The sequence below is a fragment of the Gymnogyps californianus genome, chromosome 11, assembly GCF_018139145.2.
Source record: "Gymnogyps californianus isolate 813 chromosome 11, ASM1813914v2, whole genome shotgun sequence".
NCBI classification, from domain to species: domain Eukaryota; kingdom Metazoa; phylum Chordata; class Aves; order Accipitriformes; family Cathartidae; genus Gymnogyps; species Gymnogyps californianus.
In genome coordinates this window covers 14,841,222-14,855,581 of record NC_059481.1, presented here as the reverse complement: position 1 = coordinate 14,855,581, position 14,360 = coordinate 14,841,222, and positions in this window count along the sequence as shown.

Here is a 14,360-nt window from a genome sequence, read left to right as displayed (position 1 = left end):
CATCGAACAACCACCTCTCCCCTACTTGAAAATATGTTGCTGTAAGAATCAAAGCTATCAATTAATGAGTCGTGAAACTCCTGAAAAATAATGAGGTCTGAGCACCCTCAGTGTTCAGTATTCAGTTTTCTCATTTTGCCTGTATTATGGGAAGACAGAACTTTGCCCAGAGTAAGATGCATTCAGCCACCCAACAGGAGATCTTTATTCTTTTATTAAAATCCCCCTTTTCTGCCTGAGCATTGCAGGGTACAGAAGAAGTAGCGATGTATTTAACACCAATGTGACCCATCCTCCCAAATGCAGTTGTAACAACATCCGATACAATTAATTTTTGCTGGTTTTTGTTACAAAAAACAGAGGATGGGTCGCCATTTATTACCACTCCAAGAGGATCAAAAGCGGTGGTTTTGGGTAAATAAAGTGCCCCAGCACTTGCTTGAGCTGATTCCTCTCTGACAAAATGTTTCAGGCTTCAGTGGGGCTCATGTATGTCTTAAAAGAAAAATCACTGTTGTAATTGCTTCCTAGTTCACCATCAAGGGCCTTTCTCTTGGCTGTGTAGGTGGCACAGGCACTCCAGGACTCAAATCACTTCCCTTTGCTCCAGCGTGTGGGCACAGCTGCATCAAAAACCGGTGAAATTTCTCACTTCCGAACAGTTTGGTTCAGGTTCTGGTGTTAATGCAGTTGCTAAGTGACAGCGTTTCCCTGATCCCACCGCTCCGTACGCTGCTCTAAAGCAGCAGAAGGCTTTATCCACAGGAGCAGACTGTGACAGCATGTTTCAGCTCTCAGCTTTGCTCTTAGCCATGTATCACGTTGTTTCTGCAGTGTTTATCAGTAGTATTTTCTCTGTTCCTCTCCAGCAGTTACATGCAGAGCCGGGTTCCCTGGGGAGGTCCCCCCGTGCAGGGCTGGAGATCCAACGCGCTGTTCCTGTGCCGCTGACTGCACGGTGGCAACATGAAAGAGAAACGTTCACCTTCTGTGTTCCTTGCAGCAAGCTTATCCCCCAGGGTCTTCAGGGTCCACAGAGGTCTTCTGGGGCTGGAGTCTGAATGACAGCAGTAAGTAATGAGCCGAGCACTGCAGAAAGGCACAGCTCAGCTCAGGCTATGGCTCTGATTATTGATAATGTATTATTTTATTCTTCGTTCAGTGGCATTGTGTTGGAGCCTGCGAGCCGTGCTCATGCTATCATGTTAGTGGATAATAAACATAAAAAGGCAGTCTCTGTCCCAGTGAAATAAATGAAAGATGGCTCAGAAATTCCAGATGTGTTAACTAAGCAGGAACGCCTAGTATGGGCAGGAAGAAAGTTTGAGTGTTGGACGCTAAAGAAAATGCCCGCGTTGGCAAGGCTGAGAGCAGATACTTCTCATAGAGCAAATCACGGGTAGGGAGTTTTCATGGCTTATTTCTTATCTGGGTTTCCTGCTGGGACCATCACTTCCATGATTTTCCCCTTCTTCCTTGCCCTCCTCTTTCCCATCCCCAGCCCTTTCTGGTCTGGATTTGTCTCCAGGGGGTAGCCCCACCCGATGGGTGAGAAAATGCCTCTCTGGATGTGTAGAGTGTGATATATCCCCTGTGCACAGTGATTTGGAGCCGACTCGCTGTGCTGGGCCCCAGCGTTAGCGATGCAGCGGATGTAACCTCTTGTCTGGCCTTGGTACGTCAGCAGAGTTATTCAGCTCACCCGGGTGGGCAGGTCTGGGCCTCTCCTGTACGTTACACCAGGAATAAAGATGAGCTTTACACGGGCGTGAAGCCTCGCACGGTGCAGCTGTGCAGCAGGCGGGCTGGGGAATCTGTGCCGGGTTCACGAGGAGATGCCATTTGGTTCACCAGCCCCATCCCAACCGGGCAGCTGTTGGCAGCTGCGTGACGTCGCCGGTGGGTCTATCAGACCTGGCTTTCTCACGTGAGGCTCCTCTGCTCTCCATTGCACTGAGGCTGGAGGAAGAGCACCCAGCTGCCTCATAAGCTGTCCAAGGCGATGGACTGGCTCTCAATTTTGCTGACGAGGACTGCGGTGGAGGGTTTTTGTAGAGGCCCCGGCTCAGGGCAGGATTTTAGCAGGTGTTGAGGTCTCCCTGAGGCCAGTTTCCGGCAGGCTGAAAGCAGCCTTTCAGCGTTACCAGTGATGACATTGGATGAGAAAACATTTTTTTTTTAAACAGTAGTTTCTTCAAAGCAAGATGTGAAAAGCAAAAAGTCCTCCTCAAACTAGAACTTGCTTCCTAGAGTAGAGCACCGAAAACTAATGAAAGCCAGATGCCTTGGCCTGTCCCAGGAACAGGAAAGGGAAGAAAAGCCGACCTCAGCAGCCTGAAAATCTACAGTTACAGGAACCTGCTCCTGGACCCAGGGTCTCCCAACTAACAGAGGAGTCTGGGAAGGGCATGTGTTTGTGACACTGAAACATGGTGCGTGCAGGCAGCGGAGGGGACCGATAACTGCTGACACAAAATGAAGCAGCTTCCAGGGGCTGGACTGCTTCCAGGATTTGCCCGGAGGGGAGGGAGGATGTTGAAAGCTGCTTCAGGGTGCCCAGGGCTCTGGTGCACTAAACAAAGCCCCGACAAGCCTGAGGGCCTGGCCTGAAGGCCGTTTGTTGCAAAAGCTGCGTAGGTGTTTCGGGTCCTTCCTGGATGGAGACAGCAATTAGGAGCTGAGCTGTGACAAGCTGTGTTACACAACCGTCAAAGACAAGCCCAGTTTGGCCATCCATTGCCCTCCGCTTTCATGTTGTGGTGCCAGTGTGCAAGGCAGCGCCAGGCTACGGTCCCATGGCGTGTTCGCCCTACCCTTCTGCATCATCATTTTGCAGGAAAAGAGGTGGGAGTTGTACGTTTGTTGATGGAAATATATGAGCATGGCAGAAATGAGTCTGACGCACTTTCTGAAGGACCAAGGTCACCATACAAGTGTGCGTATATGCAGGAATATATGTCTAAAGTAGGTGTGTGTGCATGTATAAATGTATACACTGAGGCTGTCTGTGTATATAGACACTCGAGCAAAATATATATGGGCTGGAAAATACCTGAAAGGGCTACAAATAATTGGTATGGTGGGCAAGAGAAGAAAGTGCCCCCTTTCCCTGGGCTCCCGCAGCCACCTCAGCTCTGCCAAAGACAATGGCAGGAAGCCAAGGGGAAAGAAAGGGATTGGGGGCGGCGGGGGGGAGCCGAACCAGGCTGGCCATCTTCTGTTTCACACTGAAAGTATGGAAACTCAGAGGCTTAAGTCTTTTTCCATGAACCTTTCATCTGGACCGAAAGGGCTCGTACAAGCCATGCTCGCTAGCCATGCCCCTGGGCTTACGTACAGATCTCAGACTGCGGATTTCATCCAGTCCTGCTGATTTTTCTGGGTGGAGATGAAACACTGATTTCCTCTCAGGAAAGCTCATCTCTTCCTGGGAATGGCTAAATAGTGCTGACTGCGCGTATACCTTCTGGGAGGAACAAGAGAGGAACAAACCCAGCCAGTTCCAGGTTTTGCAAGTGGTGCAGACATCGGAGAATAATCTTTAGTAATGAGAGACTGATAAGCACTTTTTGTAACAGCCACTTAATGCATGTGCTTGACTGATCCCAAGGTCAGATATTTCTGCCCTGGTGTCCTGGTTCAGAGCAGAGAAGGATGCCAGATCCAGGCAGCCACAAGTCGCTGTGTGCTCTGGATCTGGCTCGTACTAATGCTGCCTGCAGGGCCGGATCAGCACAGGCAGCACTTGGTGTGGGGAGAGCCTCTGCAGATTCCTCTGCCTGTCCTAGCCAACTCTCCTCACTGCACTGTCCTGGGCTCAGCTGTCAGATTTTGATTAATGGTTGGTCCATGCCAACATCACGCACGTCCTCCGGTTACAGCTGACTTCTAAATGGCACATAGTCCAGTAGACACATGTATGTTATTAGCATTGCAAGTCCAGCAGAACAAGCAGCTCTTCATCATATACGCTTTCGCCAAGATATTATAGCACAGTTTCCACTTCCTGGCAATTAACTCAGTCTTTCCCATTCAACAACAAGAAGCACTACATTCACAGATAGATAGGTCTGCAGTTTGGGAGCTTCTTACTCCAGTTTGGAAACTCCAGAAAATTACTATGACAAAACATTTTTCCTGTCATTTAAATACAAAGAAAAAGAAAAGACTTCAGGAATATTCCAGAAATGGTTAGTTTATCTCCCCTCTGTTTTCTTCCCCCTCATCCCTCCTAAATATAACACAAGCCTAGTATCACCCAAGCCAAGCATGCACCAATGACTTTGAAATTAAATAAAAGTGGGATTGGTTATTGATGGTATCGATGGATATCTGACAAAGCTTCTCTGTATGTCTAGTTTTTTGCCATTTTTGTCATAAATGAAGTACCAACTTAAGATATTGCTTTAGATGGAGAGACGAAATGCAGCTGAACCTGTCCTGGAAAACAAACGCTGTCTTGTGTACCCTTGTACAGGTTTGAGGGGTATAAAAGATATGAGTAAGAGGGGGAAGATCTGGCAGAACCTAAATCAAAACTCTTTTCTTTGCCTTGTATCTTACCAGGAGAGTCACTGGAGCAGATGCCTGGATTTAATGTGAATTTTTTTTTAAGCCTTTGTTTGAGCAAGCTGCCAGGAGCACAGCTACAGTCAAATAACTTTTTGCAATGCCATCATTACCAGCAACAGGTATTTATTGAAAAATCAAGTGAACCATTTTCTAAATATGTGAGTAAAAGACTTGCAGGCTGGTAAAGCATGAGAAGTGGTGTTGCTCAGCTGACTGGGCACAGGATCGAGTTTCAGAAGACCTGGGTTCAGCCCTTGGTTGTGCTGTGCACCTCCACCCTGTGACCTTGAGTTAAGGTCCTTCTCTCTCACCTAGCCCTGGTGTTTGTCCAGCTTTGTTATCCGTGGGAATTACTAAAGATGCTGAGGTTAAGCATCAAACCCATAAATCAAATGAAGAGCTATTGGGGAGGGAAAGGAGGGCTGAAGGTGGCTGGGTTTCCTCCAGCTTTGCTGCTGTCCTTCCAGGTATTGACTCAGTAGCATCCTCCATGGTCGGGGATGGGTATGTTGGACTTGGACTAGGCTGGGTAGGTTGCACAGATACAGTGATCCCTAGTGGCCCTGGCTAAATGGGAAGAGCCAAGCCCCTTCGCTGTAGGTCTGTTGGTGGCGCAGGCCCTGTTTATTCGTGTAGGTGGGTTCAACTGCAGTGTCTTTGTGGCCAGGACTGTTTTCAATCTGGTGGCTGTGCCCAGAATAATGAGCAGGATGTCAGTGAAAGCCTCCAGAGCTGCTGCAGCACAAATACTGATCAGTCCCTAACAGATAATGTTTCCTGTCTTCAGCTTTTAAGAGAGCCTTGTGGGCCAAGGGAATGGAAATCTTCCTCTCTGTTTTACTGGTTGCGGTCTCCAGTTCAGGCAGGTATAACAGGGAAGCGCTTGTTCGCTGCTCCATCAGCTCTGGGTGTTCTCCAGATGCCATTGGGGAGACCTGGTGGCTCCTGAGAAAGAAAATATGCCCGCAAAGGCTCATTGGAGTGATTACTAGCTATCCGACACCTTGGGAAGCCAGTGCTATCTGTGGCTCTGCCCTGAGGAAACTAGGTACCGGCTGGATAACGGCCAGGCCTGGGCGAAATGGCCGGGCAGAGCGCGACAAGGGAGCCAGGGGGAAGGAAATGAAGTCAGCCCTGTGATCCGCACCAGATGCACACTCACGCTTGGCTACGAGCTCCTTACCCCCTGACCACGCGCTGCCCTGATCTGCAGCTACAGCTGCTGGGGGAGCTGCCGAACTTGGCAAGGATCCGGCCGGTTCCCGAAGCTCCCTTTCAGGCGCGAGGCAGCCCTTTCCCCAGGGGCCCCTGCGGAGCGGTGGTGGCTAAATGAGTAATACAGAAATCTCTCTGCACGGCCAGCCATAGCGCAGTGTCGAAGCACAGTGATTTGTAGGGACTGGTATGATCCCTCCCAGGCTTGCGTGGTGGCTGATGGATGGCCAAGGCTGAAAATGTTGGGTGGGTAGCGATCACAGAAAATATTTGCATTGCTTATCAGGACATGAAAAGTCATGGGGTTTAAAGGATATATCCACCGAGTACAACCAGTAAGTAGTTGCTTAAGGCAGCCTGCTGCTGGGACAACCAAATCATGGCCTCAGGGCAAAGAGGGGAGAAGATCCTGTTCCCTGCAGGTCTGCTGGCAGCAGCCCTGGCTCTGTCCTTAACTCCTGCAGGACCGGGATGACTGCGACTCAGATCCCAGGGGCCGTGGCCAAGGAAAGAGGAGGCGAGCTTGGAAAGGCTGCTCCGCGGGAGCTTCTGACACCAGGAGATGAGGTGAAAGAGCTGGAGCTTGGCCTTTTCACGACTCTTAGTAGCACTGATTTGTTTGAAGAAGTAGCAGTTGGAAGGAGCGGGAGCGGAGCAGACACAGCTGTGGGGTAGGAGGCCAAAGGAGAAAGAGGCAAGATGAGGGAAGACCACTGCTAGGAGACTCATTCAGCCAAGCCAGCTGCACATCTCGTGGCGTGTTGGGGTTTTTTTAATTGATTTTTATACTAACAGACAATTAAGCTGATCTATTTATTTTTTTGATGTTTCTCTAGTACTGAGTCATTTCCTGGGGGGTGGGAAGAAAATAGCATTTTTCTCAAAGCTTCAAAACAGTGTTTTAGAGTTTGGGCTGAGGGTTCGTTCTTTCTTTGTTTCTTTCCTTTCTTTCATTTACAAAAGCATGAAAACAAAAACCAGAGGTTGATAACCCCTAAACTTCTGCCAGCGTTGCTCTTTGTTCACAGAAATGGGTGTCCATAATGGGTAGCCCAAAGCAGTGTGCAGGGCGAAGGATGAGACCTGCCAAAGCAGCCAAGCACCAGACTGCCTTGTCGTCATATTCACCCGCAGAGGTTGATCCTTTTTCCAGCTCCTACACACGTCACTGGTGTCGGTGCCTGTCTGCTCCGCAGCACGCTGACCTTTCTTCTGGTTTACACATCAAAACGGACTGTTTTGGCAGTGGTTTCCAGTTCAGTAAGCCACATGCCTTTGCACTGTAGTGGACATAAGGCAAAGCTGGCTGTAGCCCCCAAAGCTTACGTGTTAGTAAATGCTGTTGGTCTGGGGAAGCCTAGTGTGAAACAGTGGTGAGTCTGGATCTTTTTTTGCCAGAAAGCCTTAAGTACAATGTGTTAGTTAGATCTTTGACTAATAAAAGTGGACATCTGCAATCAAGCTAATTTGCTAGAGGTTAGAGCTTAATTAAAACCAAAGAAGCAAAGGGGCTGCCAGCCTCAGAGCTAAGCGCACGCACAGAGCAGCATGCATTGACAACTAAGAGATGCACTGGCTTTTTGAAAATAAACAGCAGTTAACCACCTTGAAGGAGAAGTCACACCACCCATGAAGCTCCCAAGCACCAACTTCACTCTGTCCTGTCTTGCCTGTGGCTTGGGGACAGGAGAACCACCGGCCGTGGTGGAACGGACAGCAAAAACTTCCACTGACATCAATGGGTCCTGGACTCATCTTGTGGCCTTTTTTGTTTGTTTGTTACGCACATCCTGCAGTAGTTGGTGTCCAGAATGTTTTACGCATAGTTTCTCAGTGGAGAAGGAAGAAAACATACACTTTCAGAGTTATTGCTTGTATGTCATGCAGCTGGCAGGAGAGGGACCATTGCTCTTGGTTGAGCATTGGCGTAATTAAGCCGGAAGTCAAACAGTCAGTGCAGTTACCTCAGATCCAGAGAGGCTTATCTCACTGCAATCTTTAGGTGGTTATCCTCCCTAAATAGTATGCCATGAAGCCAGTAGTGAGAGGAAAGAAAGCTTCTAAAGGTGTACTCATTGACCCAGTGACTATGGCAGGAAACCACAAAAGGTATGTTGGAACCATGCACAAAGCAAACTTGATCCTGCCTCTACGCCTGGTTTCTCATGTCTGTCTTTCATGGTGCTGATGTTTGCTAGGACCCTTAGCACCGAATGATGTGCAGTAACACCTGGAATTAAGTGCTAGCCTGAAGCGCTAACCCTTGGAAGTCAGCAGGCACATGGTCAACATCAGGCGCTTGTAAAATGTAGCCTGTCTGTTGAAAACAGCTTGATTTCTTATTCACAACAGATTGTATTAACCCATTCTCAACTAATTTGGCGAGGGGCAGTGATTTAACGTTTTAAAACAAAAGGAAGCAAGAGGATACTGGTGACTAATTTCCTCCAAACAACATCATGTGGGTCATCTTCCTCATATGTTGTTTGTTTTGCTGATTAGTCTTTAGGTAGATATTCATATATCAACTATTATTTTCCGCTGTGAATTGTGGTTTTCTGCCCAGCAGCAAGTCCAGTTTCCAGGGTTTGGGAAGCCAACTCCTTTCTAACTACGCAAAAGATGAACTGTGTTTCCTGCAACTTTAATGTCTCTAATGTTAGTGGTTGAGTAATAGCCGGACACAACAGTGTCTTCTGTAAGGAAATATGCCAACAGTTGTTGCTTAGAAGTGAATAAAACTTTCTTTTTTTCAAATTAAAAAAAAAAGTGTTTTGAATGATTTGAAGCTGCAATAACAGTCCTTTCCAGTCAAAGCTTACCCTTCGCAACAACAGGATGCATTGCTCTATTTAAGCAAGTAATAATATTGGTTTTAGTCACTACACATGCTTCGCTTCCTGTTGGGGGTATTGCACAGAAAACTAACTCACTGCGTATCAGATAACTAATTCATTGCGTATTTACAGATTTTATATACAGAGATGTTTTCTAATACCATCTGTGTGTAAAGAAAATATATCTTTGCAATAAGCTAGCGTGATCTGTTTATTGGCTGTACGAGCTACAACAAAATTAAGGAAAGTAGCCTCTAAAAGACTACATTGCTCTGTTAGCATTAGCAAAGCCGTGTATATTTAGGGTCTCAATGCTTCTGACTTACAGTCAGAAAAATTTATTGTCACAAAATGTTCATTCTGGTTGTACAAGACCTTTCACCTAAAAACCCCCCGTTGATTAAAAGACAATTACTGGGAGCAATAGCAAGATTTAGCCTAAGGACTTCTGCATTTGCCCCCTGCTAATGATCTGCTGGGATTCTGTCATCTCCCAAAACATAAGCACAGCAGCAGTAATTCTGATGTCTGTCATTGCTTCCTTACTTATATTAACAGTTTATTTCATGGCTGGCTTCCCATCTTGCTCAGTTAGTTTCTCCATGTCAGGCTGTACTAATGAATAGAGAACAGATTCTGAGCTCTCTCTTCCAGGGGAAAAAAGCACAAGCTCAGCTGAAATCAATGCAGTTGCTCTGCTTTGACCCCGGTGTAAGGAGGATCTTCGTCTGCCTTCAGGTAAATGCCCTGGGGCTTTTCTTTCAGCCAAGCAAGTGCTGACATTCTCCTAGAAGCAATTAACATTTCAATCATCTCTGTATTTCAGCAATGCAGTTCCTGTCATAGTGCTGAAGCAACAAGACATGACAGGCAATGCCCCATGCCTCCGAACTGAGAGGCCGTAATGAGATCTCAAGAACTTCCCTTATGGTGGAGGACAGGCTGGATCTCTGCACTGCACATTGGGTGAGAAGCTGGGGAAGGCAACGCATATCAAAGCTGGTGACAACTTTTGAGCGTGCATATGTAAATCAAGACTCTGCTGTGGTCTCCGTTTTTTTATAGAAATATATAATTTTTTTATCTATCTATCTATATGTCAGTGGAGGGTTTTTAATCAGAAAACTATCACCATTTGCACATCCAGGGTTTCATTCATCATGTGAAGTCAGACTGAACATCTGCCAGCCCAGCCAATTGTTTTAACATTTTCCTGCCGAGCTCTCCACTGCTGGGAAGAGGAAGGGGGGTGCTAAGCCACCATCCAACCCCAAGGGCCAAGTTTCCTTGTCAGTGGAGATCGGGAGCCTCCTTTCAGTCCAGCAGAGTTAGAAATAAAATAATGATCAGAATGGACCGTGCTTTTCCCCAACGCCAACAGCCAAAAGGGGAACGGGGTCACACTAAATAGTGCGCATAAAGGGATAAAGAGGCTCAAGGGGAACCTTGTCATTGAACTTCACCTTTATCCTCTTGCCACATGAATTACGGTCCCTGAACACTTCAGCTCAAGCCGTGTTTAGCTCCTTTATCACTTACAGCCCTTTTCCATCCTGTTTGTTCTTTTGGCCAGATCTTTCACTGCAGTTAATTGACCTGGTTTCATTGATTTCTGTGAAGACTGGCCAAGCCTCCCAAGCTGGAGAAGTGGGTCACTGGGCATCATGTACACCCAGGCTTCAGGGGGAGGTTGCCTTGACTCTCTCTTAACTGAGGAGCCTTTCTGCTCACACTTGAAGCTGCATTTTCACCTCTATTTCACCAGGCTATGACTGGCTTCCGTAGGAGGAACGCCTGGGAAGTGGTGTGAGGAAAAGGAGGGTCTGGTGACTCAACATCTGTGTGAACCACGCGTACGTTGGTTCAGATATATTTCAGTGGGGGCTTCCTCTGTTTGAGAAGCTTCAGACAGAAAACAAAACCAGCAGATTGTAACTCCCCAACAAGGGGGTTATTGCCAAATGGATGCACCGCATCAAGCGCTTACAATAAACAAATGTATCCAAGAGGGAGAAATATTCCTTCTGTTAAAAATTACTGCAAACAAAACTGCAAATGTTGCCATCGCTGTTGAAATTTGAACTGTAACGAGTGGAATTTCCATCCCTCAAAAAACTGCCTTTTGGACCAAAGTGGGAAGCAGAGAGCTTTCTGTTTAAAAAAAAAAAAAATTAAGAAAAGCGACAGGATCTACCCTTTAAACCCATTTTCTTTTCAGACCAGGCTAAAATTATGCTTAGAGTTGTACTTATTAAGCTAAATGATCAGCTCTAAAAAGACCCAGTCCAGAAAAACAAGAAAGTAACTTAGTGTATGCGGACAATTTTATTCATTTCAATGGAAGTACTGGACTGTTTCAAGTTAAGCATCAGATTAAGTACTTAATCAGTTCAGAGCCCAAATTCATCCAATTTCTGTAAGAAAAAAATCAGTCCCATCTCAGTACAACTAAAGAAGTGCATTGTACTTTAACCACTTTCCCTTTTGAAATACAGAGAGTAATAGCAACTTGTGAAAGTAGACACCTCCCAGGCTGAATCACAAAGATGCTTGGAAATGAACAGTAAAATTCAGGTAGTGACGCTTGCTGTAAAACAAAAGAGCCCCACTTCACCCTAGTACTCCCGTATTTTACTGTAATGCTATCCCCTAGAGTACAGTTGCAAGTGTTTTTCTTAGTATAGTGCGAATGACTCAGCCCAAAAGGGTTTTTTCCTCTGTTGCCCCGAGTGACCGATGTGCAGGAAGAGGAAAACGATGTGTTTCACACAGGAAGTTTTCCAGTACCTTCCTGAACTTGTCAGACCTTCCTCCTCTGCTTTCCAACTCTGCAATACTTTTACTGCAAGCTGGTAATGGCTATGGTTAGACTGAAAAGGGATGGCTAAGTGGACCAGCAGATACATAGAGCTATGTACCATTCCTGGTCCACCTATTCAGCAGTGTCTTCACTACCGAATATAACTTCAGTGTCAATATGAAGCTAGCAAGCCCCTGGTCTAGAACGCAGCTCTGGCATTTAACGCCGTTGCCGAAAGCCTTGCTGCTGCGAATCGGGCTGATAGCCTGCGGGAAGGAGGTGTCTTCTCTTGACAACCAGTGCACAAAGATCTGTCAGCCTGGTCACCACTCTGAAGGGTTGTGAGGCATCATCTCCTATGGCATTTCTGGAATCCAGTCTTTATTACCTGCTGACAGACGTGAGCACCAAACTCCTTTTTATTATTGAACAAAGTGAAAGCAGTGAGATATTCAGATTCTCATAGTTGTGGGAGAATAAGGAATGTGTGCTTAGCTGTAGGACAGCTCTCAGCAAATTGTGACCATCACAGAATTGTTCCAATTACACCATCATTATATATGCAGTTAATACATGAAAGCCAAGGCAGGCAAACATATCCTTTGGGTTTTATCTTCTGCACAAGCCTCTAATCTGTCCTCAGGAAATTACCATGTAGTTTATCAGTACCTTGGCGTTAATTTTTAAAACCTCAAGACTCCAACCAAAAGGAACTGGCCATTTACTGTTTTTCTTTCTTATAAAAGTAGTTGTTGCTACCTCATTAACTATTTAGCATCCTGGCAGATTATTGCAATGAGCTTAGCTTGGCAGAACCTCAGAGTTGTAACCCCTGAAGGAAAACGTCATTGCTCTCCGTATCTGACAGATTTTGGTTAGCAGAGATTTAAAAGCAGCAATAACAGACCCTTAATAAGATATGTTTGGCAAGAGATACAAAATAATTATTAAGCTGGTTTACATCTGTTTCCTTTTTCATTCATTTTGCCGTACTTAACATTAATCTGCTATGACGGTAACTTGGATTATTTTGTTTCTGGGTTTAGCCTCCACATCATTGTCATTGAATTTCATTACTGCTACTTTTCCTGTAAATAATGAGTGTCTTTTTACCTATATACCCAGTCTCCTGCAAAGTGATTAGCAGCACATCTCTTTAAACACCCCTGTCAGACAAAGGTATGAAGAATGACTACGCTAGCTCCGTTCAGTTCTGTATTGCCAGAGAGCTCATATGTGTAGAGTCTGATAATTATATATAAAACAGTACGAGATTTTGGAAGATTGGGGGCAAATCTGTGGAAAGCTTTATGCACTTCAGGAAAAAAATGATCTTTTGAGTAAGCATATTTCCCCTAAAGTACCTCATATATAACAGCAGATGTTGCACAGCAGGTTCAGCAAAAAAAGGGGAAAATAGTTGGTTCTTTCATAGGATGGTAAATAATTTTTTTTTTTCTGGCAATGTGAGTCAAAAAGAAGATAAATGTTTCTTCTCATTAGAGAGATGTGAGAGTTTACTTCTGCCAGCCATTTTTCAATGTTCAGGTATAGAGAGCTGACTCGTGGGGTATGGGCTGGGGTAGGGTTGACATCTTGCCGTGCAGCAGTGCACTTGATGCACGCCCACGGCCAGCATAAGGGGCTCTCAGAGAGACCCCCTCAGTCATCCTGGCTGGCAAACAGCTCTATCAATGCGTGTCATCTCTAGAGAAGGGATCTGAAAATAAGACTATTAAGTGCTTCCTAAAAAAGCAGGGCTGACCTGAGCCTGGCCCCTGTACTCAGCGCTGTATTTGTTTGCAACTCTGCAGGTGCTGAGTGTGTTGATTGTATTAGAAGTGGATAAATGCAACCCGATAAGGACAACTGTGATGTTCTCTGTGTTGGTAAGAATAATCAATTGCAAAGAAATGGGGTGAAGAGCCAACAGAGCGAGCAGCAGTTGGCTGAAAAGGTATGGGGGTTAGAGTGGACTGCAGGCTCAATGGGAGCCAGCAGTGTCATGCAGCTCTCAATAAAAAAAAAAAGAGGAAAAAGAGGCAAACATCATACTGGGATAGATCAGTGAAAGTACAGTCTATAAGCTGTGAGATCATCCTGCTATTCTACTCAGCATGAGTAAGGCCACAGCTGGGGTACCATATCCAGCCTGGAGACACGCACTTGAGGACAGTTGTGGGTCAGCTTGAGAGAGGCGAAGAACAGGAATGACTCAGAAGTTACAAAGAAAAGTTGAAGGAACTGCATTAATCTGAAGAAATGACTGAATAGAGGTAATGATAAATATGTAAATAGCTGCTGTGAAGAGGAAAAGAGACTAATGTTGATTGTAGGAAAGGTAGCGGTGGGCCTAAATTGTAGAAACACAGGGCTTGGAAATTAAGAAAAAAAATTGCCAATGGGAAGAATGGAGACACAATGGAATAGGTTGCCTGAGGTTGCCTCACTAGAAGTGTTTAAGAACAGGTTAAAACACGTTAGTTAGGCATGGCATGGATTTGCCTCCAAGCAGGACTGGGAGACCTCCAAAAAGGTCACTCAGTTCTACTTTTTATGCTTCTGTGCTTGGATGTAATTGTATTGCTTTTTCAGATGTTAGGGACCAAATACAAAAGACTTTTCTAGGAAACTTCCCCTAGACTACGAACATCAGGGTTTGATCTTTCAGAAACCACAATGACTAAAAGGCAATGTGTAGGAATTCAGTTTGCCAGCCAAATGACTCTGAGACAGCACAGGGGACTCCCTCTGCTCAGTGTCCCCTCCTCTTCTTCTCTCTGTTCCTCATAATTTCACCTTGAGCTAAAAAGGTGCAATATTTGATTTTAAGTAATGGCAACAGCTGTAGGGAGTTGGTGAGGAACAAAGCCAGAATGTGTCTTTTCTGCTGCCTCCTATCACTCTTCTCACAGAGAGGAGCATCTGCTCATCTG